Source organism: Peromyscus maniculatus, chromosome 13, assembly GCF_049852395.1.
Source record: "Peromyscus maniculatus bairdii isolate BWxNUB_F1_BW_parent chromosome 13, HU_Pman_BW_mat_3.1, whole genome shotgun sequence".
Taxonomy (NCBI): domain Eukaryota; kingdom Metazoa; phylum Chordata; class Mammalia; order Rodentia; family Cricetidae; genus Peromyscus; species Peromyscus maniculatus.
The window spans coordinates 2,243,152-2,267,308 of NC_134864.1; the positions used below are offsets into that span (position 1 = coordinate 2,243,152).

The 24,157-nt window shown below is 38.5% G+C and overlaps 1 long non-coding RNA gene across 3 annotated transcripts; it reads right to left on the reverse strand.

Moving 5' to 3' along the window:
• Window positions 1-2,599: 2,599 nt before the first annotated feature.
• LOC143268247 (uncharacterized) lies at window positions 2,600-18,272 on the reverse strand. 3 transcript variants are annotated; one of them, XR_013043932.1, is made up of 4 exons: window positions 18,010-18,272; window positions 11,431-11,543; window positions 8,278-8,621; window positions 2,600-4,983 (listed from the first exon to the last, which is right to left on the reverse strand). It is a non-coding gene; the product is annotated as an uncharacterized LOC143268247 (long non-coding RNA). The 3 variants fall into 3 exon arrangements; XR_013043933.1 differs by lacking the exon at window positions 8,278-8,621 and having other exon boundaries at window positions 18,010-18,259; XR_013043931.1 differs by lacking the exons at window positions 11,431-11,543; window positions 18,010-18,272 and adding an exon at window positions 10,548-11,418.
• Window positions 18,273-24,157: the final 5,885 nt, after the last annotated feature.

Sequence of the window (24,157 nt, forward strand, 5' to 3'; positions counted from 1 at the left end):
CACACACACACACACACACACACACAAACACACACACACAGGAAATACAGGTAGATGCTAAGAACACAGTCAATTATAGCAATACTAATTTCCAATACCCCGTCCACATTCCCATTGACTTAAAACAACATTCCTACTGGTTCAGATGTTAGAACAGGACAAAGCACATGGCTTACACAACTTCAAGGAAAGGCAGCCATTCATATTGCTTCCCTGGGATTTCTTCTTCCTCAAAGAGAAAAACAATTACCAATCAGTAGCTATATGACAGATCGCAGGGCTCCACTGATCTTTCCTTTTAAGTATGAACAACATATATGTAACAATAGTTTTAATTAACACCATCCCTGATTAAACTTTCAATTATCCATGGGTTATGCAAAGCCAATTTATCTTCTCTGGTGGCAAAAGTGGTAAGAGAATGGACTGGGTTGTAATTACCACCCAGGAACGGACTTGTATTGTGTGGATTCCTTTGTCATTACAAGCTATTTTTCCCTACAGCAGTAATTTGGAGGGTCTCTATTTTAACACTTCTTTAAACTCACATAGAAGTTGAAATAATAGTGCAAAAACATTGATACCCTTCAGTCAGAGACATTTTAGCCTTCTCTTTTTCCACTTCCTCCTCTACTTCCCCATCCTTCCTCTCTCTCTTCCTCTCCTTCTTCCTCTTTCTCTCTTTCCCTAATCACTTGAGAGCAAGTTATATGTTTCTTTACCCTAAATGTAGTATTTCTTTAAAGATAGAATTTATAGTAAAATTATCAATATCAGAGAATTAATATGATTGATACATATTCTAATTCCACAGAGCTCATTCAGATATAGTGAGCTTTAGAACATCAACCAAAAAGCCCAACATAATTTGTTGCATCCACTTATTTTATCTTTTTAATCATATTTGATTTGCAATGGTTCAAGAGGGGTTTTGTTTTCTTTGTATTTTCATAACATTAATATTGAAAAATTCAGATGAGCAATTTTATAGCCTGTCTGTCACTCTGTGTTTACAGGATGGTTCCTTGTGGTTAAATTCCAGTCAGATCTGGTTGGCAAAAACAAAAATGGGACCAGATTTCCAGGACATAGTGTCCAGAGGCCACTGTTAAATGACCATTTGAGAAAAAAAAAGAAAAGAAAAAACTTTTTTCTCTCCACCATTCCTTTATTTTGTATTTTAAGGTTTTATTGTTCACTTTGTTTTTTGAAATATGCCATGTTATTATTACCCAGGCTAGTCTGAATCTCCTAGACCCCAATAATTCACTTGCCTCACCCTATGAAGCAGAGGAAGCTATGAGTATTTATCACCTGTTGTAACTAAGGAAGTTTGCTTTTTCATACAAATAATAATTTGTACCTATCACTTTTTATTATTCTTACTCTCGTTCCTTTTCTCAATGTTCATATTCTCCTTTGTTAGCTGTTAATGGTACTCATAATGGGTTACTTATAAAACAGTAGTTTTATTAAATTCCCTTTTCCTCTAGATTTTTCCTCTCCATTTGTGTATCTTCGTTCCTTTATGCCAACGCAACATAAAATACGAAGCATGTGAAGAAGCATGTATCATGTAGTGTGTTTGTCTTCACTTTGAGTCTCTTTTCAGTAGCTCTTTGATTGTGGCTGTTTTCAAAGCCTTCTCTTGTGTAATTGAAATACATCCTACAGTAGATTCTTAAAGATGGGATCATGAGTATAAAATGCCTTGATCTCTGAATGTTCAGAACCACTTTTCTACAGAGCTGATGCTTGAAAAATGACATCACCAAATTTGCCATTCTTGGTTCCATTTTCAACTCTTGAAGTCCTGGGAACTGCTCTGCTGTTATCAGCTAAATTGGACGTTGTTTTTGAGACACCTGATAAGAATCTCAGTTTTTCACTTTGAAGTTATTTTGCAGTTTCTCCATAGGGGTCTTAAAGCATTTTCTTTATTCTTATAATCTTTAATCATTCCTCCAAGAAATGGCTTCAAATTGATCATTTTGTTTGGTTTTCCTGGTAATAAGTAGACACCTTTGAAATATATGTTCTGGTCTTCTTTTCTGAAAGTAATATTGGATAATAGTTCTCTCTCAGCACATAAAAGATGCTTCTCTTTCCAGCTCCATCATTGCTGAGACGTCACCTTTTATTTGATCTATCATGTAATTTTATGTAATTTGTTCTTTTTCTTGATAGGGCTAGATTCCTTCTTTGTGTTGGCCTGTCTGAGAGCTGGTATTTCAAACCCGTAAGTACATATCTTTCATCATAATCCTGAAAGTTCTAACCCTTATAATCTATTTGTTCTTTATATTATTTTGCTTCTATTGTGTTCAAATGTATTCCTTTTGTTCATTTATCTTATCACAGGGCTTCTCTTCTGTCCCCTCCATTCTGTAGTCTTGGAAACTATTTGTTTCAGTGAGTTTCGTATGAGTTTTATTCAAATCCACTGCCATTCCTCTCCAACTAAGTTCACCTCTTCCCTCCTCCACACTACTTTTCCATCCCAATTTCATGTGCTCTTCTTATTAAACCTATTGAGTGCTCTTAAGTGCAACTTGTTCATGTGGGTATTAAATGACCTACTGGTGTATAGGCTGCTGTATCCACAAAACAGACTCTCTATCCAAGAAAACATCTTTTTCCAACATCCCCTACAGTGGAGAGACTGTGGGCCCCTCCTCCACATATGCTGGAACTTTGGCCAACCTGCTCCTGTGCAGGCCTTTGTACATGCAGCCACACCTCCTGTGAGCAAAGGTGTACAGCTGTCTGCTTGGAAAAAGCTGTTTTGATACAGATAAGTCACTACCTCTGGCTTTTAGAATCTTCTGTCCCTTCTTCTTAAATCAATCTGGAACTTAGTTGAAAAGGGTTATATTTTGATCGTACAGTTATTCTAGGCTCTTGTCTGCTAGTTTTACCAGGCACTTACCTTGCTTGGTTAAACTGGTTCTACTCAGTTCAAATTTCAAATGAGAATAGTTTATGGGCTAATCTGTGCTGATAAGACTACAGCCACTTGTGGGTAAAATGCCACTTGGAAATGTCAGTCAACAGTCTTTCTCTGGCTTTTTACTTACCCAGGAAGATTATTTCCCTAGTAGTGATCATTCTCCCAACCATAACTCCCTAGTTGTTCTAACCAAAACCACTGCCTTTTTCCCACCAATATGTCTACACATGAGGCTTTCTCAGGCTGAAAGAACAAAGCAGGTAGTTTATATTAAACACTCTTGCTTCCAAACTTGAACTCCATTACAACCAGTGTGCTTCTTTTGCTTCTTGTGTGTGTGTGTGTGTGTGTGTGTTTAGAGTTGTGGTTGTTAGTTGCTTAATAGTTTATTTGATTGGACCATCCTTAGACATTTCCAAAGGCAGAAATGACACATTATGCTTTTAAATACTGTTTGTGTTTCATTGGGAATTTTTTAAATATGACTTGGGACTCAAATTATACACATAAATATACTTTTGGCTTGTCTTTAATTTCAACCACTTCTTTCAGATACTTTTTACTGTTTTATTCATATTTTATTTTTGCATTATTTTCTAAATTTTCTCTTTTCCTCAAACTGTATTTTCTCAATTACACTTACTATTCTTTAGGTAAATTATAATTAAGTCTTTATTTCTAACATTATTTGGTCTTCTTCAGCTTCTTAATGCAGTCAACTGTATTTCATTTGAAGAATTATTCTTAACTGAAATTGTTTGAGTTTGAATTCTATAGGATTTTAAAGTTCTTATATGAAAATAGACAGAGAAATTTTGGCATCTGTATTCCATAGAAAGTGCTAGCAATTTAGGGTAGTTCTATTGCTTCTACTACTCATAATTGTATATTTACTAACTGACAAACAGATACCCCTAAAGACTTGTACATTCGTGCTTAGTTGCTATAGAAATAGCTGTAGAGTGGTGTTAGAGATGACTCTACTGTGAAGCCAACTCAGGTCAAATTTTCATTTTTCTTGGATCATTTGTTCTTTAAACATAAGTAAAGTTTATTTCCTGATGCTCTCTGAGACTGGATTACTCAACCTCTAAAGCTGTCAGCATGACCTTATTCAATAGCTGCAAGTCATGTAAAAGAAGACCCAGCAAGGAGTCATATTTACACCATGTGTAGTTGCCAGTAGGCTCTGCCTCATGAGCACCCATGCCTCTACTTTACCCTACCTAGCATTAGATCTGTGAGCTGACTCACACTTGGGAATTTGATAAAGAGCTGTTCCAGGCAAGAAGACCTAAGTCACCCCCCACTACACACACACACACACACACACACACACACACACACACACACACACACACAGACATACACTTATATATTAAGTTGTACAAACCTAACAACTATTTTAGTAACCTTCTGTCTGCTTTTGTTCCTGGTACCCTGTGATAAACAAATCACAGTCACAGTCATTCTGTGTCAGGATGGTTGCTTTCCCATCTTGATCCTAAAATATGGTTACCATTCTACTACACTTCTGGGATCACAGGATCTTTGTGGATGTCTAACACCATACATACTTCAATAGCCTCAAAATCAGAAAGTCCACTTAAACTTCATCTATTTCCGGCAACAGCAGTCCTCAACATTCAGAAGACACCATGGAAATACTGTTTAGACTAATGGTTTCACCACAGCAGGTTTCTAAGACCTTACAAAGAACATGTTTTCTGTCCAGTCATACAATCTATAGAAGGATGAAGAATTAATCACACACCATAAATTCACCCTTTCCCCCCCTCTCTTTGTTAGATAAAAGAATATATCCATCCAAAATTCATTTAGCATGTACCATTAAACAGACTAAACAAACATTGAAAACCATCCCTGCTGCTGTGGAGTACTGAATCTAGAATCTCTCACATTTCTTACCTTTTAAAATAAATTACTTTGATCAATGTTTATATTCTTCCACATTTGTTCTAGCATTCTTGGAATCTATTCCCACACATAATGCTCTGGTCTTTATTTTGTCTCTGAAAATAAAAATGAAGAACTCTGTGTTCTTTGTGAGGGAGATTATTTTTTAGACACTTTAGCCACTCTGCAATCTTCCTTCACCTATGGGTCTTGTTCTAGTTTTGTGTCTGCTGCCATGTTAAAACACTGACCAAAAGCTACTTGGGAAGGAAGGTTTATATTTCCACATCACAGCCTATCACTGAGGGAAATCAGAGCAGACACTCAAGAAGGAAACTGGAGGTAAGAAATGAAGCAGAAATCATAGAGGGCTGATGCTTATTGGCTTGCTCCCAGGCTCTTATTCAACTACCTTTACTATACAGCATAGGCACAACTTCCCAGGAAGGTTATTACCCACAGAGCATTGGGTACCCTTGCATCAGCTGACAATCAGGAAAATGTCCCACAGGCATGCCCTAGTTGAATCTGATTGAGGCAATTCTTTAATTGAGGTTCCCTCTTTCTGGGTATGTCAAGTTGATAACAAATTAACCAGGACATTTCATATCTTGTCTAATTTGACACAGAAATACATTGCCTTAAATCATAATCATAACCTATCATTTCTTGTTTGTTTCCAATATGCCATATTAATAACACAATATAAAATACAGTACAACTTTTTAAAACCCCCAGTCTTTAAAACATTCCAAAGACTTAAAACACAAAGTTCTATTTTAAAACACAAAATATCTTAACTGTGGGTCCCTGTAAAATGAAAAATAAATTAAATACTTTCTTACTCCAAAGGGGAAGAATCTGGACATGAAACAATCACACTTAAGCAAAACCAAAGAATGGAGGTTTAGCTCAATGTTTGACATCTGGGATTCACTTGTGATCTTCTGAGCTTCAAATGGCTTAGACAGTTCTACTTCTGGCTCTACCACACACAGCACACATCCTATCAGGTCTATTTCATTCCATATTTGCTGCTGTTATTAGTAGGTGTCACATGGTTCTAGAACCTCAATATCCTGTCACCTCTACTGCTACTAAGGCTACACCTTCACCAGTGTCCTCTTCCAGGGTCTCACAGTCCCAAGCCTCAGGTGTTCACATGGCCCTTTCAATCATGCAGCTTCATGATAACAAACCAGGACTATGTGGGGGTTGGAGGCCTTATGCATGATCAAGTCTGGCTGCCAGCTTGAGGTGCAGACTTGGTTCCCACTGTATCACAGCTTCTGTGTGCAAACCCAGATTTTACCTCATGATATTGATCTCTTGTTAATCACAGTGGATTCTTCAGACCCAGCTAATTAACGTCAGTTGTCCCAGTAAAGCAAGGTTTCACTTTCACAGATTCCAATCCAAAATTTCCCATGAACAGACCTCACAGTCTTTAGTTCCTTCTGGAACTTCGTACTCCAGGCCTCCATTGTCTGTACCTCTCTCAATATTTCTAGTTGCTATATTCTCATCCTTTACACTAGAAAATACTATATTTTTTATTGTAGTTCTTTAATTTTGAACCAGGTGGCAATCTAAGATTCCCCCTAACTCCGAAAGAAAAGATAATTCTCTGTCTTAAAAATCTCATAACCATAAACTGAGGATCTCTGTTAGAATAAATAGGAGAAACACTGACTTGAATACAAAAAATCCTTTAATAGAAAAGACACTGAAAAACCCATGTGTGATCAATCCATTGTTCTGGTCTCTTCTATTCATCTCTTCTGATGAATGTGAACATAGTTATTATAGTATCCACTTGCTGTGTCTTTACAGTTCCTTCTTTAGAGGCAGTTAAGTTAGCCATGTGGTTTTCACAGGCCAAGTAGATGTCATAAAGTGTGTACAGGCCAAAATGAGACAGTTGTTCAGCTTGGCTTGCCTTCATGCATCCTCATTATTTACCACCAGAATTACCTGCTTCCAAATAGTTTCATTTCAAGGAAGAGAATATCTAGAGTTTGTGGAACCTCAGCTCAACCATAATTGGAAGTCAAGCCTTGTCAGGTCTAGCCTAGAAAAACTGATTACCTGTCAACTGTTTTCATTGGCATTTGAAATATGCTTCAGCTGAACACCATTGAGCTTTGTTTATATTGTGAAAGGATTGCCATGTAAGATTTTCATAGGTAAAATATTTGGAGAACCAAGTTTTCAAATGCACACACACACACACATACACACACACACACACACAGAGAGAGAGAGAGAGAGAGAGAGAGAGAGAGAGAGAGAGAGAGAGAGAGAGAGAGAGAGAGAGAGAGAGAGGCTACTGTCCTACCATGCTCTATGTATAACTCCCAAATCTACACATAGCCCACTATGGCTCCCTTCCTGTCACAGCCCCAGGAAACAATCTCTAGAGGCTTTTGTCGTCATTTACCAAAACTCATTTAACCAGTTTGAATTTTCCAATTTCCACTTCAACTGCCAAAAAGTTGGGGGAAAGAATATCTTTTTGTTCATGTGTCTTGTGTAACTCGTATGATTCCTGCCAAACACAGAACATGTTTAAATTATGGGTAGCCACAAAATGACAAATGTTTGTTATGCATCCTTTTTTCCTGATGAGTAGCTATGATACAATGACTTATAAAGTCCTGTTGTCAAGCTAGACCACAGATAAACAATACAGCAGTAAGAGTGATAGATGCCATGTAGTAACTATGTGCTAAACAGTGGGCATTAGTTATTTTCCTCATTGCTACAACAGGATGTATTATGAAAGCAATTTAGAGAAGGAAGGGATTATTTTAACTCATAGTTTGAAGGTATTGTCCAACTTTTCTGGACACATCTTCACAGGCACACTCAGAGTCCTGTCTCCTAGATGATTCTCAATCCATTCCTATTGACTAGGGCATAATATATCCATTTATGTGACTAGTATGGTCCCTGAGCAGAAATGCTTAAAGTGTGCCTTGGCAAAGTTGGGTAAGCTGATTCTATTTATGAGGTCCTGTGAATGTGGCAAAGCCAGGAGACAAACCAGGGCATATTTGTAGAGTAGATGTTACTGATGCAATGTACTCTTCCTGAAGCATAAAGGACATTTCCAAGAAGCAACGAGTCCAACATTTTAGTGTGAAGATTTGTGACTTCATAAGTACCATGTCTAATCTACCATAGGTCTTAATTTCACAGACAGTTTTTAAAAAAGACTTTTTAAATTTATTCTTTAACAATTTCAGGAATGTATACAATGTCTTCTGACCATATTCACCCCCATTTCCTTCTCTCATCTCCCTCCCATTCCTTCTGGAAGTCCCCTTCTTCTCAACACCTCCTATTTTCATGTCTGCTTATACTCCCGGAAAAAAAATGACTCCCCCCCTCCAGCATTCAGTAACTACCTCAGCTAGGGGTGGGGCTTCGTGTGTCCTTTCCCTTCCATCCTGGAATGCTGGTGGGCTCAGTTTTGGACAGTTCTTGTGCTTGTAACTTCAGCTCTGGTGAGTTCATGAGTGCAACATCCAGATTATGTGTAGAAGACACCATCTCACAGCAATCATCCTCAACTTCAGGTTCTTACAGTTGTCCCCTGAGGTTTATAATAGAGGAGTATATAGATGTCCCATGTAGGGCTGAGCACTCAGCAGTCACCTATTTTTACATGTTGATCAATTGTGAGTCTCTGCATAAACCACTGCCCACTTCAAACAAAGTTTCTCTGGTCAAGGTTGAGAGCAACACTAATCTAAGAGAATAAACACAAATATTTAGAAGGTATTTTGACAGCATATTTGTTCAGCAAAGCAGCAGTAATAGATTCCCTGTAGGACCTACAACTTCCTAAACCATAGGCATGTTTATGGTACCATTTGTGAATTCCCTCCTGAGGAATGGGCCTCAAAACCAATCAGAAATATGGTGATTATCTTTATAAGAGTCATACTACTTTTGTACCCATGGGTACCTCAAGCTTGAAAGGCTGGCACTGTAGCATGCAGGGTCTACTTCTGGATAAGACCTTGACATCTTTTGTCCTCCAGCAACCCACATTACACTTCCAGTGCTGTGAAAGCTGGCCAGCAGAGAAGAAATTTCCAGTTTGACTCCAGCTTGATTTCTTTACATCTAAAAGCAAAGCATGCTGTGTCTTCTGCAATAGTGTCTTACCATCTAGTTCTCATGGGCAGCCAAGAGCAGAGGAAACAGCCTACATTGTTTAGTGGAACTCTGGAGACTCCACAACCAACAATCCTTAGGGTTGTATTTTTGACAGTGGTATTTTTGTGTAATAGCTCATAACTAACATCTTGTGGGAGCACCATTGCCCACCTATGAAGGTTACTATTTAAACTCCTTTTTAAATTATAGTCTTTATTATCTTAACAAGTAGTAGATTGTCATAAGACTATCCATGCATCTTTAGTTTGGGCTAACATTTCCTGCTTTCCACCACTCTCCTTACTCTATCACTTCTTATACCTTTCCATCCCCAGCATTTCTGCCCTCTATCTTCATATAATGCATACTCTACTATTGCCATATATCATTAAATCCTACTTGTCAATCATTGACTTTACTTCCTGAGTGTTTAGACTCCTATTCAAAAAATTTTTACCTATGTTTATGTCTTTTAAATTTTCTTTTTAATTAATTAATTAATTAATTAATTATATGCATAAGTATTTTTCCTGCATATACATATGTATACCACATATATCCTACAGAGATATAAGAGGTTGTCAGATCCCCTGGAACTGGAGTTACAAATGGATTGTGAGTTCCCCATAGATACGGGAACTGAACCCGTATCCTCTGGAAGAGTATCTAGCCCAGAACCACTGAGACATCTCTCCAGGCTCTGTGCCTCTATCTTGAAATGGACTCCTTACTTTTTCCTCTAGCAATTTCAAGGTACCAGGTCTTACATTGAGGTCATTGATCCATTTGGAATTGATATTTGTGAAGGGTAAGAGATTAGGATCAAGTTCCATCCTTTTCATGCAGTTGAGCTGCTGCTGAAGAACAATTTTCCTGAATCATTAAAGCATTGTTTAGTGAAATCATTCCCATGGTGGCCTTAACAATTAGCTTAGTAATGTGTGCATTGCATAACTTGTTCATTATGTAATGATTCTTGCATAATCAATAAATAATTGAGTTATTTAAAACCATTAGCACCCCACCTAGTACTTAAAGAAAGCCAACTATAGAAATAAACTGTTTCTTGTCATATTCTAGCTACCTATCTTCCTCCTTTTTCCTATGCTTACAAAAGAACTTTGTTTTGAGGAATTCTTTACAATGTAAACACTGAGCCCCAACTCAGCCTTAACTCAGAGAAACTAGAAATGAGTGCAAAATGCTTGGGCTAGAGATGTTGAGAGGAACCCAGGTATGAACATGTTGGCTGGAACCCTTTTCATAAATATTAATTTTTTTTTTGTTCAGCATCTAAAGCCTAAAACATATGGCATCTCCAGGGCTTGAAGTCAGGGTATTTCTAGCAACCTTATAAATGATCTTTCAAACAACTCATCTTATTAAATAATGGAAATACTGAGTGTGTAAGGAGACAGCTGGCTTAAAGCACTTCAGAGTTGGAGAACATCATGCCACATCATAGCAGTACAGGAAGTTAACTTCATGCAAGGTTGCATTTTCTCTCTTCCACCTTACACCTCGACTGCCAATTCTCAAAGAGGCAGAGAATTACTGATGTCAGTATGGAGAACTGGAAACTGATTTTCCTTTGAATTATGTGACTCCTCAGCTGTGCAAGCAGGAAGTGAGATCATTCACATTTATTGGAGATAGATAAGAGAACATGTCATAGACAGGAAGAAACATATCATGGCCTGCTTAAACTCAGAAAGGTTACTTGCCACCTTAAGCCTTCTTAGAAGTGCAAAAGATCGTATTCTTAATATTATCAGAAATGGAGAATATGAGGTGCCAGAGATAAGTAATAAGTAAATAACATCAAAGTATTACATGAGGAATGGCATAAAGACAAAAAGAAAAGTTGAATTTATATTAAAATAAACTAATGAGATTACCTAGGGTCAACCAGATGGCTCAGTGAGTAAAGCTCCACCCATGTATGCTCACATGAGTCAAAGTAGAAAGAGAGAGTTATCCTTTTACCTGTACATATACCTGTGTCCCCCACATACAACTATTACTAATAAACATTGATTTTTAAAAAGATGATCCAGATTAATCTGCTTAGAACCCCAAATAAACAAAGACAGAACTGACAGTAAACAATGCTAATTTTTTCTTAAATAGCATTTTCACTTTGACTGTATTTCTATTTTTACTTTTTATTTAATGCAATAGATAGCAGAAGAGATACTCTCAGACTCCATTTGTTTATTTTCTTTTATACTATAAGTACAAAGCTAAATGTATGTACCAAACAAAAGTGGTTTTTTTTTCTCCAACATACATTCTTTCTATTCAGCAGCTGGGAAACATTTGCAGTCACACTTCATGATCCCCTGATGAATGAATTGATATGATGGTAAAAGAAAAGTTTTAAAATGCGTTCTTACCTTCTTTCCTGGGAGGCTGCTTCTATAATCGGTCAAATACTTCAAAATACTTCAAAAGAGCATTCTTGGTTTTTATTCAGTGCATTTACTTCCACTTCTTTGGTACCAACTTCCTAGAAAGCAATATAAATACTTCAACTAGCAGCTAAACTGTATTCCCATCTCTTGATAACTTAACCCATTCTACTATGACCATAAAAAGTCAAGTGTACCATTGAATACAAAACAAGGAAGTCTCTATAGAAGTCCCCATACTTGTTCATCATGGGACAGTTTCAACAGGATGGTCTTCAACCATTAGTCATCCTTGGTTATAATCATATCAGTATTGTTGGAGGAAAATATTGACAACTTTTTGGTAAAATTCTGTCTGAAATCTAGTAAGCCTCTCTATTTTTTTTTTTCTTTTCATCCTAAAATACTATTCCTGACCTGGTGGTGGTGGCTCATGCCTTAATCCCAGCACTTGGAGCCAGAGGCAAGAGGATCTCTGTGAGTTTGAGGCCAGCCTAGTATACAGAGAGAATTCCATAACAGTCAGGGGCTGTTGTTACATGAAGAAATCCTGTCTCCAAAAACAAACAAAACAAAATACTATTCCAGGAATTCAGAAAAAAAGGGGCACTAATTATTCCCCATTATTTCATATTTTTATTTTATTTATACTTTAAAAAACTGTATTATTTATACCAAGAAACCCATCCAGGAATGATCTCACATCTCTCATATTCTCTAGGACAATCAGAACTCCAAAACTTCAAAGTTGCTTTCTCTTTGGGGATCTCTGATGGACAGACTCTTGTTTAGCTTATGCTGTGGAATGATCTTTCATTAAACTCAATCTGAATATTGATCAACAGAAGATTGTGTATAGGATTTATGATACAAAAGAAGGAAAAGCACATTGAAGACATTGCTACTAGAATCACACCTAGCTGAAGTATTCTGTGAAAAGAATTCTGCTGAGTACAAGCCCCCTGATATTTCTATACCTAGGTTGCACAATAATCTCTACTCAAAATGTGATCATGTAGAAGGATGTATTTTAAATGTAATTCACAAAATGTACTACCATGTATTCTGAGACAGGTCAGTAGAAGTCCCTAGCTTGCCAAAAAAAAGTCTGGATAATGAAAGAAGATGGAGAACCTCTACTTTGAAGCTACAGGAAATGCTATGATGTGCAATTCTCCTTGGGAAGAAAATGGAAGAGCCATTGATATCAAAGATATATCAAGAGCAGTCACTGTGATTCCCCAAATTTCTATGTTCAAAAGCAAGGGATCTTATTTTTGATATTAATGTTCTCAAGTCACCATCTTAAAATTTGTCACAATTTCATCTTAGAATTTTAGTTTTATAGATGAAATCTACTAAATAAAGATCAAAGTGTGTTTGATCTCTTTCCTTTCATTCATACTTGGACTCATTCCTTTTATTCATGTTTAGGTTTTTTTTTCCTTTCATTCACCATTTGGTCTGTTTTTTCTCATTCATGTTTAGTTTCTTTCCTCTTATTCCTGTTTAGTCACTTTTCTCTCATTCATCATTTGGTCTCTTTCCTCTCATTCATGTTTGGTATCTTTCCTCTCATTCATGTTTGGTATCTTTCTTCTCATTCATATTTGGTATCTTTCCTCTCTTTCATGTTTTATCTCATTCCTCTCATTCATGTTTAGTCTCTTTCCTCTCATTCATGTATGGACTCTTTCCTATCACCTTATACAGCTTCCTGCCTGCCTGAGACAGGCCTGTAGCCATCAACCTTGCACAAAAGTTCTTCCTCCATTCCATAGTTAGGGCTTAAGTGTGTATTCAGGGGTGAGGTGGACATGGGTACATGATAAAGGGTGATTATGGTCCTCTGATACTTCATAAAGATGCCAAGCTCAAAAAAGCAGAACATTGAAATAGCAAATAAAATATCAACAAGCTAAGAAAGAGGAGAGAGAGAAAGAGAGTCTGCAGACTGCAATATAAAGTGTTTTCCTGCTTCTTAAGCAAGGAAAACTGCAATTCTAAAATAATTTTACATTAGCAGAAAAAGTGTGAAGATAATACAAAGGTTTCACACACCCAACACCTAGTTAATTAGTGGTAGAATTGGGATTTTCACCCAGATTTATAGAATCATAGACGTTGATGGAACTACCATTACATTTCTGGGATAAGGGTATTACAAGGGCAGACTTCATGACATCAAAATCCTTATCAATGTGTCCACCTAATGTCTTTTAGTATCACTGCCCTTTTTTTCTCTGTCTCCTGCTTTTGTAACGAGGACTATGGGGGTACAGCCCCTCGATAGTCCCCTCCCAGGGTCCGCAGAAGGCTCTATCAACCAGCAGAGAATCTTTAGGGTCGGTAAATCAGTCTACGCACTCAGAGTTCTTTGATCCATTCGCTTTAATTCCTCTGGCATAACATCCTTTATACACAGCTTCAGTTCTGTTCTCATGTCTAGCTCCTTTCTTGCCTGATTTCTCTCTATATTTATCTACTGTCCCCTCTATGTTCTATCTTAATTCCTTCATCTAGTTCTGTCCCTTCTAGGTTCTCATCTATCTAGTTCTTTCCCCTATCAGCTCCTCTCCTGTCTCCTTCTCTCTCATCTGGCTCTTCCTCATCTTGTTCTTCCCCATCTGGCTCTTCCTCATCTTCCATCTCGTTCCTCTAGTCTTCTCTTTTAGCTCTTCAATCTATTTCTTCCCCATCTCAGCTTGTTCCTCTCAAGTTCTTACCCATCTCGTTCTTCCATTCTCTTCTCTCTTCTCTCCTCCTGTCCTCTGCTTTACAGTTATATATCTCCCCAAAATCACGATCCTCCCCTCCACCCAGGACACTCAGCCTGAACTTCCTCAGGCAGTGATTGTCCGCTATCAGGATCAAATGGAGGGTTGATAAGAATTACAAAGAGGGGCACTAGTTGTTAATTACCATTTGTGACCCAAAGGGGAAGTGACTAATGAATTAACTAAAGGCTAAATATGGGTAACATCTAAGAAGAGGGATCTTACGTGCACAACTATAACCTTAAATGTGTTTGGTAAAGGATGTTAAAAATCTATAAGTTGCTAGGTCAATGGGAGAAAATAAAACTGTCTTCTTTTTTCCTGTGGCTCCTATCTGTTCAAGCTGTCTGCCGTTTACTGCAGGGTGGGGGAAAGTGTGCTCAGTCTCTAGGCAACCTGTGTACAGCTAGATGCCTCTGGTGATACAGGGAGGTTTGAACTGGGAGTTCTGGCTGAGCATAGCTGTTAGCACAGAAGTTTATCTAAATATTCCTAGAAGTGGTTAGGTAAGTAGTTAGAGGTCTATAAAGTTAGTAAGGCTGTAAGAAAGAAGGGCCTAAGCTAAATTGTGTAAAACTATTACTTAGTGTCCACCTGGCCTAGGCGGCGTCCTCTTGTGAATTTACTGTAAGTCAGGAGACTTGTACGTGGGCTGCTATCACTTGTTAGTCCTTGGAAGTTGGGCGCCCCCCTGGGTGGTGTCTCCTTGTGGAATTTAAGTCAGGAGACTTTCAGGTGGGCTGTTATCATTGTTAGTCTTTGGCAGTTGGGCGTCCACCTGGGTGGTGTTTCCTGTAGTCCTTGAAAGTGGCTAAGGGAGATAACTGGTTCCAGAGAAAGCCTTTCCTGAGGCTGTTCTCCAAATACCTGGAATGTGTATGTCCAGAGAGTGATCAGTCTACACTGTTAGTCCTTCTTAGGGGAAAGTCAATTGGGAAAACTATGAAGGCACACATGATTTTCATAACAGAATACAGCTGATATATAACAAGCCAAGTAACACCAAAAACTCCTTGGGATTTGGCTTCCTCTGGAGGAATTCCCTGATCCCTCCAGGTAGTGACTTTGCCGTAACCAGCTGAGTTCTTATGATATATTTCTGCAGCCCGCAAGACTTTTGGAACTTTTCTGTCCCTGCCCTAGCACCTTTATGGCATCACAAGAGTGTGACACATGCAGTAGCCAAATTGCTAAATATTGGCAGATCTTAAATTTAAGGACTGTGCTGGAAAAGTACCTCCATGGTACAGTACTTACCTGGCATTCGTGAGGTCCTTGGTTCAATCCCCAGCCCCACAAAATAAATAGAAAAAGAGGAAAATATAAAAGCAAAAGACTCCCTCTCTGTTCTTGATCCAGGTGGGATCTCCCGCTCTCTTTCCCTCCACCCTCACCGTTCATTGCTCCCACTCATGTCCAGGCTGTTCATGTAGATCTCATCCATTTCTCCGGCATTGGGTGATCCCTGTGTCTTTCTTGGGGTCCTGTTTGCCAGGTAGCCTCACTGGTGATGTGAGTAGCAGTCCAGTCATCCTTGTTCCACCTCTAGTATCCTCCTATGAGTGAGTACATACTATATTTGTCTTTCTGAGTCTGGGTTACCTCACTCAGGATGATTTTTTCTAGATCCATCCATTTGTCTGCAAACCTCATGATGCCATTGTTTTTCTCTGCTGAGTAGTATTCCATTGTGTATATGTGCCACAATTTTTTTTATCCATTCTTCAGTTGAAGGGCATCTAGGTTGTTTCCAGGTTTTGGCTATTACAAACAATGCTGATATGAACATAGCTGAGCAAGTGCTCTTGTGGTATGATTGAGCATTTCTTGGGTATATGCCCAAGAGTGGTATAGCTGGATCTTGGGGGAGATGGATTCCCAATTTTCTAAGAAAGTGCCATATTGATTTCCAAAGTGATTGTACAATCTTGCATTCCCACCAGCAGTGGAGGAGAGTTCCCCTAGTTCCACATCCTCTCCAGCATAAAGTGTCTTTGTGTTTTTGATCTTAGCCACTCTGACAGAGTTGTTTTGATTTGCATTTCCCTGATGATTAGTGATGTTGAGCAATTCCTTAAATGTCTTTCAGCCATTTGAGTTTCCTCTGTTGAGAATTCTCTCTTTAGTTCTATAGCCCATTTCTTAATTGGACTGTTGGTCATTTTGATGTCTAATTTCTTGAGTTCCTTATATATTCTGGATATCAGTCCTCTGTCAGATGTGGGGTTGGTGAAGACCTTTTCCCATTCTGTAGGCTGTCACTTTGCCTTGTTGACCGTATCCCTTGCTCTACAAAAGCTTCTCAGTTTCAAGAGGTCCCATTGATTGATTGTTTCTCTCAGTGTCTGTGCTACTGGTGTTATATTTAGGAAGTGATCTCCATGAACAACCTGGACATGATTGGGAGTAATGAAGGCCGAGGGTCAAGGGAAAGAGAGCCTGTGGGAGTGGGAGATCCCAGCTGGATCAAGAACAGAGAGGGAAAACAAGGAATAGAAGACCATGGTAAATGAAGACCACATGAGAAAATGAAGAAACAAAGTGCTAAAGAGGCCCACAGAAATCCACAAAGATACCCCCACAAAAGACTGCTGGCAATGGTCGAGAGACAGCCGGGACTGACCTACTCTGGTGATGGGATGGCCAAACACCCTAATAGTTGTGCCAGAAACCCCATCTAAGGACTGAGGAATCTGGATGCAGACATCCATGGCTAGGCCCTGGGTGGAGCACTGGGAGTCTAATTAGCGAGAAAGAGGAGGGTTTATATGAGTGAGAATTGTTGAAACCAAGGTTGGATAAAGCACAGGGACAAATAGCCAAACAAATGGAAACACATGAACTATGAACCAAAGGCTGAGGGGCCCCCAACTGGATCAGGCCCTCTGAATAGGTGAGACAGTTGATTGGCTTGATCTGTTTGGGAGGCATCTAGGCAGTGGTACCAGGTCCTGGGCTCGCTGCATGAGATAGCTGTTTGAAACCTGGGACTTATACAGGGACGCTTGGCTCAATCTGGGAGGAGGGGACTGGACCTGCCTGGACTGAGTCTATCAGGTCAATCTCAGTCCTCGGGGGTGGCCTTGATCTGGAGGTGGTGGGAATGCGGGGTGGGCTGGGGGAAAGGGGAGGGGGCAGGAAGGGGGAGAACAAGGGAATCTGTGGCTGGTATGTAGAACTGAATAGTATTGTAAAATAAAATAAATTTTAAAAAAAGCAAAAGACTAACCTTCCTGTTTTGATTATGCAAAGGTTCATTCTTCTACCTGTAGCAAGGGCACGCACTTGCCATTCTAGTTTCTTTGTTATTCAGGAGGCTGAGTCAAGCGGACCTTCAGTTCAAAACCAATTTGGCCAAAATGGCCAGATTCAACTCATTTTAAAAGACTTTTCAAAATAATAAAATAACTCAGCTTTGCTTAGCACCCCATCAGAGAAAAGGTGTGCCTTTGAAGCAGGGAAAACAAATGTTTTAGCTCTGGATGGGTCCTTAGAGAGCAATAACCTAGAAGGTTCCTTCCAGCCTCTAAACTGATTTTCTGTAGCTGAAAACTATTTTTTTGTCCATCTCTCATCAATGTCGTCACTATTGTTTGACCACCTTCAGCCACAGACTTGATCATCAGTCTTCAATCTGTGTGCATTTATCTGTTCAAGTTTAATAAACCAAATCCAGATTCATCTTAGTGGAAAACTCCATCTTCATTTCCACCAGTCATTAGAATCAAGTATTGTGAACAAAGATGATCATAGAAGTCCACAGCTGGAACTACCCCCCTCCTCACACCTGAAAGCTCTCTCCAAAGTGTTGATGTCACATGAGGGAGGCAGTGATTCCATGGCAGGATAGAAAGACAGCTCAGCACGCACTCTCAATGCAGTCCAGACGAATCTAAAGTCACAGTGCTCCAGCTCTAAATTTCTTGAAAGGGAAAAGGAAACCCACCTGAAACCGAACAGTGGACAGCACTCAATTCCACTGACTCTCTAGTTCACACCTGTTTCCTGACTGATCTCTCTCATGGTTAGATAAACAGCCAAGATGTGAAATGGAGTGTTTCCTTGGCCGGGGGTGGGGGTGGGGGTGGGGTGGCGGGGCCCGGGGGTGGTGTTGCTTTGAAGTTTTCCTCACATTTCATTACCTTCCTGGGCTCTGTATCTTGTGTTTCTTGAGGATGTACTGAATCTGAATGTGGAATCCATTACCTTTATTTTTTATGGAAAATCATTTTAAAACAGGTAGTATTCAAAATTAAAACCATGTTTGCTCAGGCTGAGGCAGCAGAGCAAAGCTGAGTCATATAGACTCAAGGAAAAGTATTCTGCTTAAGTAGCCTTGTAAACTCATCCATTTTTTCCTTTCACTTTTAAATGTTTCCAAGACATTTCTTCTCCTTCATACATATCTTGTGGTGTGTGTGTGTGTGTGTGTGTGTGTGTGTGTGTGTGTGTGTGTGTGTGTGTGTGTGTATTGAGATGTGGCGGCTGAGGTCAGGTGAAAGGTTTGATTCCTGGGAAAGAAAAGGAGACATATAATATGGGATTCACATTTGGTGATATTGGAATTGAGGAGCAGGGAAACTTCCTCAAAGCAAATTCTTTGAAGGAAATGCTTGCTATGCCTTTCTGTTTCCACGGCATATGTATGACCACACTGGGGCACAGTGAGTTAAGCAAAAAAACAATTGAGGTCTTCCAGAACCCTCGTGTTATTGAGAGCACAGCATCAAGCCACAAACATAATTTAATAATAAAGAAAAAAATGTCAAACACTATTCTGTTTTCTTTTGGCAACTTGAAAGCAGATAATTCTAACATGAAAATGACATATTGGCTGAGGAGAAAGCTTAATGGTAGAATGTTGCTTAGCAATTGTAAGATGCAAGGTTCAACCTTTAGTACAAAAAAAAAGGCACACAGATTTTGTCAATGTTATAATAGATATCTTATGTGTGGATTAATGGTTCATTTTCTTCCTGAAATTGTCTCCAACAGAAAAGCAATACGGTCAAATACTAAGGTGAAATTCAAAAAATCTGTCACCAGTAAAATTAGATAGAATGGGTCATTCTAAAACATAAGGGCTTTTAGGCTCAGAACTCTTTTATTCTCTAATTATTGAGAATGACCCAAGACTTTTGCTTCTATGGGTTGCATTTATTGATATTTAACAAACAAATCACATAAAAGGTTATTAAAAGTTTATTAATACAGTTAAAAATCAATAACAATCTTACTAAATTTAATGAATAGTGTGGTGGTTTGAATGAAAATGGCCCTCATAGGCTCAAAGAGAATGGCTCTAATAGGAGGTGAGGTCTTGTTGGAAGAAATGTGCCACTGAGGCAGGGAGGTGGTAGTGGCACAGGGGGCATGCAGCTTGAGGTTTCAAATGCTCAAGCCAGGCCCTCTGTTTTACTTTCTTCCTGCTGTCTGCTGATTCGGATGTAGAACATTCAGCTGCCTCCCCAGCACCCTGTCTGTCTGCATGTCACCATGCTCCCTGCCATGATGATGACGGACTAAACCTCTGACACTGTAAGTCAGCCCCCAATTAAATGTTTTCCTTTATAAGAGTTACAATGGTCATAGTGTCTCTTCACAACAATAGAAATCCTGACTAAGATAAATAGTAAAATGAAAATATTTTATATTTTACTGTTTTGCAAACAAAAAATGCAGTGACAAGAATGGCTCTGTTATATGTCTTTTAAATCTTTTTATGCTCATGTGACATGAAAAAAATGTTGGACTTATGATGTGTTCCTGCATTTAATCAGCTGAGACACATTGTTTTGCCTGAAGTATATGAAGGGACTTTGGTGTCATCAGTTCGTAGGTTTCAAATGGACGAAAGGTTTGGAGAACAAAGTAGTTATGTTTGTATGACACGAATGGTCATTTCTTCCTAAACGTCATTATGTTGGTATTACAAATAATCTGGAGATAAGTATTATATGATACAGGGAAATGCCTGTGGTCATGTGTAAATACTACACCACTTTATATTTAACACTAGGATAACAGAAAGTTAGGTATGGACTGTGTGTGAGTCTTAGAACCAATCTCTGTCAAATATCAAAGGAGCACTATAGATCTTTCCAAAAGATTATCCATATCCTTCTTAATCTTATAAAACTGCAAGGAAAACTGTTGTTTCTTTCAGGTTGGTTGTAGTGTAGAAATGAACTTTGTACCTCTGGTGCACTAAAATCCATCAGCCTCACATACTGTGCCTGATTCTTCTCCGTGTGTGACTCTGTAGCATCTTGCATCAGTCATCTGGTTCACTGACTGATGAAGATCTTTCAAATACTAACATATTGTGTTGTGTGATATTGAGAAATCATATTATTTACATAACACAACTCATCAGACATAACAATAGGTATTGGAATGGTGTTATGCTCACAATAGTGGATGAACTTTTCCAAAATTATCATTTTGTATTAATTATTTCAATATTATCTTTGACAACAAATATCATGAAATATCTTTCTTGATATGGCAGGCTCAAAATTCATTTCTGAGAAACCATTTCTCAGATGTTGAAACCTCAATAACCCCTTTCTTCTGTCAACTATTTTCCCATGCAAAGATACTTTATAAATATGAAGTTCACATCTGTATATTCATCAAAAGTGCTTCACATTTTCTTCTTATTTCTTTGATAGGGTATTAAAAGGATATATACTCAAAGAACACACAAAAGTTAATACTAACTAGCCATGATTTCTTCTTTATTATGAATATTCTCACTAACAAGGAGAGATCTTTGTGAGTCTATGACAGTGAAGACTACAGTGTATTGCTCTTATTCAGACTACAATGCCAGTAGTTTTACCCAGCATTGCTTTTTTTATTTTCAGTACAAGTGTCAAATAGTTAAATGTAGATGCTTTAGCAATTTTCACCTTGTAGATTTCCTATAATATTTTCAAGAAATACTAGGATTCTTCAAATTATACCTTACAAATTACAGAAACACATAATATTACTTACAGTGTTAAAAATAAGCAGGCATATATATGTATACACAAACACATTACAAAAGAAAGAAACTGAACATCATGGATGGAGTGTTTGCGCCTTTTCTGGATCCATACACTGAAGGTCTAAGCCATATAGCATTTGGATATGGGCCTTTTGGAGGCAATTTACCTTAGGAGAGATTCTAAGGAGGAGAAACTCATAATGGAATTTGTATCTTACAGGCAGAAACATTAGGAAGCTTTTCCTTATCTTCATTTATACTCATCCCTCTTCTTTCCCCCCTCACATAATTTACTCCTTCCCTTTATTGACCTTCTCTTCAACATGCATAGTAAGAAGGCAATGATATACAAAATAAGAGATAAAGCCCTCATTTGAACCTGACCATGCAGACACCTTCATTCAAGACCTCCAACCTTCAAACTTGTGACACTGTGACAAAATGCATTTCTGTCATTGAAGCCATCCTCTCATGTCACTCAAGACATAATTCATTCAGAGCAACTTTCCTTCCATTGTAAATCTTCTATAGCAGATAAATTGTTTCCAGAATAAATAAGTTGCTATGACAGGCACAGACTAGATAATCATATTCCAGACTGGAACAATCAGAAGACACGAACAGGTAATGGATGTCAAGCAAACCTAAATGCTAAAGACAAACTCCATTAGATCTTAACTTGAGAATAATGCTCTGTGACCTTTTGGTTCCACCAGAAGATCGTCTGGCACCAAACACTGCTCTAGTTAGCTCAAATGCCTCAACTAAATATTCTGAACTAAGTAAATTATACAGCACTCAAAAAATTCATGGTTCTGGAAACTAGGAAGTCCCAAGAAAGTTACCAGCCAACTTGATTCCTAGTGTGGGATCTCTTTCTGGCTTCAATGAGCTTTCTTCTTGTGGCCTCATCTGACAGAAAGAAAAGAGAAACAAGATCTCCACTGTCTGTTTATGATGCTAATCCCACAAGAAGGGCTCTATCCTCATAAGCTCCAAAACTTAAATATCTCCCAAGACTCCATCCTTGCAGGCTTTTTATTTAGTATGTGGAGTCTTACATGTCAGAACGTGGTCCAAGAATGGGTCACACAAGGGGGATTCTGAATGCTTGTGAGAAAACGCCAAGAAAACCAGACAAGGTGTACTGGATAGGAGCGAGTTTACTTCAGACTATGAATTATAATTAGCTATTGTTATTTGTTTATATGCCTTTATGGAAAAACATGGTTTGTCACATGCAACTTCCCCACCACATCAGAGTTGCCTGCTGCATGCAGCTTATCCTTGTGATTGGACACTTTACTTACATGACTCTTAACCCTCATAGTATAAACTATCTGATGCTCTGAATAAAGTTGGCTATTGCATAAGACTTTAGTCTGCCTCATTTTAGGCTCCAGTCTCCCAAGTTCACACCATCAGCTAGAGTGGTAAACAATCCTGGAATAGGATTGGCCTCTCATTCAACATGACTGGTGTCCTTATACAAAAAAGAAATGTGGACAAGTCACACACACACAGGATAAACTTTCTTAGAATCTCAGATTCACAGTCAATTGTGGCTACAGTAGCGTTCACATGTATAGCTAGCCTTCTCATTCCAGTGTTACTCCAATCAGGCCCCAGGCCCTTGGATGTCATCTGCATTCAGGGTGGGTCTTTTTCAGTTACTGTTCCACATGACAGCTATCTCTGCAAACACCTTGACAACCATGCACAGAAGCATACTTTACTAATGTCTTAAGTGTGTCTTAATCCAATCAACTTCACAATCAGCATTGATCATCTTTGAACTTACCAAAACATGCTATACATTTAATTATGAGATTATTTAGTTAATCTATCAGGTCCCATGAGGAAATAGTAAAATTTTGTTAATGACATTACCAGTCACTGAGTTGGATAGAAGAAGGGATCTTTATACTCTTGGTTAATATAGAAAGGAATGTTTAACTGTAGGGATGAGCATGAGGACAGCTGCCCTTGGGGAGCATATGCATCCTGCATGTGGATTGGAAAAGTTGTGTGATACTGAACTCCCAGGAGATTTCACACCAGAGAGAGTGACCTTGACCATGACCATGACTATGGCCGTGACCATGTTGGGCTGCAGATTCAAATAACTTGTAGTTTATTCTTAAGGACAAGGAGGGGGGTAGCATGAAGTGACAATCAGAAGTGATGCTCTGACTTCAGAGGAGTTTGTGAGGGCACATGGGCACTTCTGAAAATTCACAGATAAGATACTTGCATTATGAATGTCAGGCATGTCCCAAAAATTGAAAATGCACTACAGATAGCTTCAGAGAGTCAACTGTCTTGCCAAGGACAAAAGAAGGCTGAGATCATAACTGGCCACGTTCCCTAGTATGTGGTCATGTTCCCCAATATGGCTGAATACTTGTGATTACAAAGAAGAATAGAAAGAGAAGATGCTGTAGAAGACCATGTGATCTTGTGAAATTACTGAAATAATATTTTAAGGGTAAGAATAAAATTGAGTTCTGTGTCTTAAAGTTTAGAGGAATGCCTATTGTGACTAATCATTTTTGTCTTATTTCTTTTAACTTCTTAGTATAGCAAAAGTCATTCTTCTATCTTAGAGAATAATTTCTGCAGAGCACACAAAATGTTTTATTTTCTTAATTTTGTATCAGATGGATGAGGTTTCTAGGTGGTTTGATTCTTTCCCCTTCTTCCTTCTTTTTCTCTTCCAACTCCTTCCCTCGTTCTCTCCCTTCCTCTTTCTCATATCTCCTCCCTTCCTTGCTCCTTTTATTTACTTACTTACTTACTTACTTACCTACTTACTTACTTACTTATTCCTTTCTATCATTCTATATTTCTGTTTAATCTCCCCCACCTTTTTCATCCTCCTTTCCTCCAATATCTCCATCCACTATTGGAACACTCAGAACAAGTATTAAGTGCATCTTTA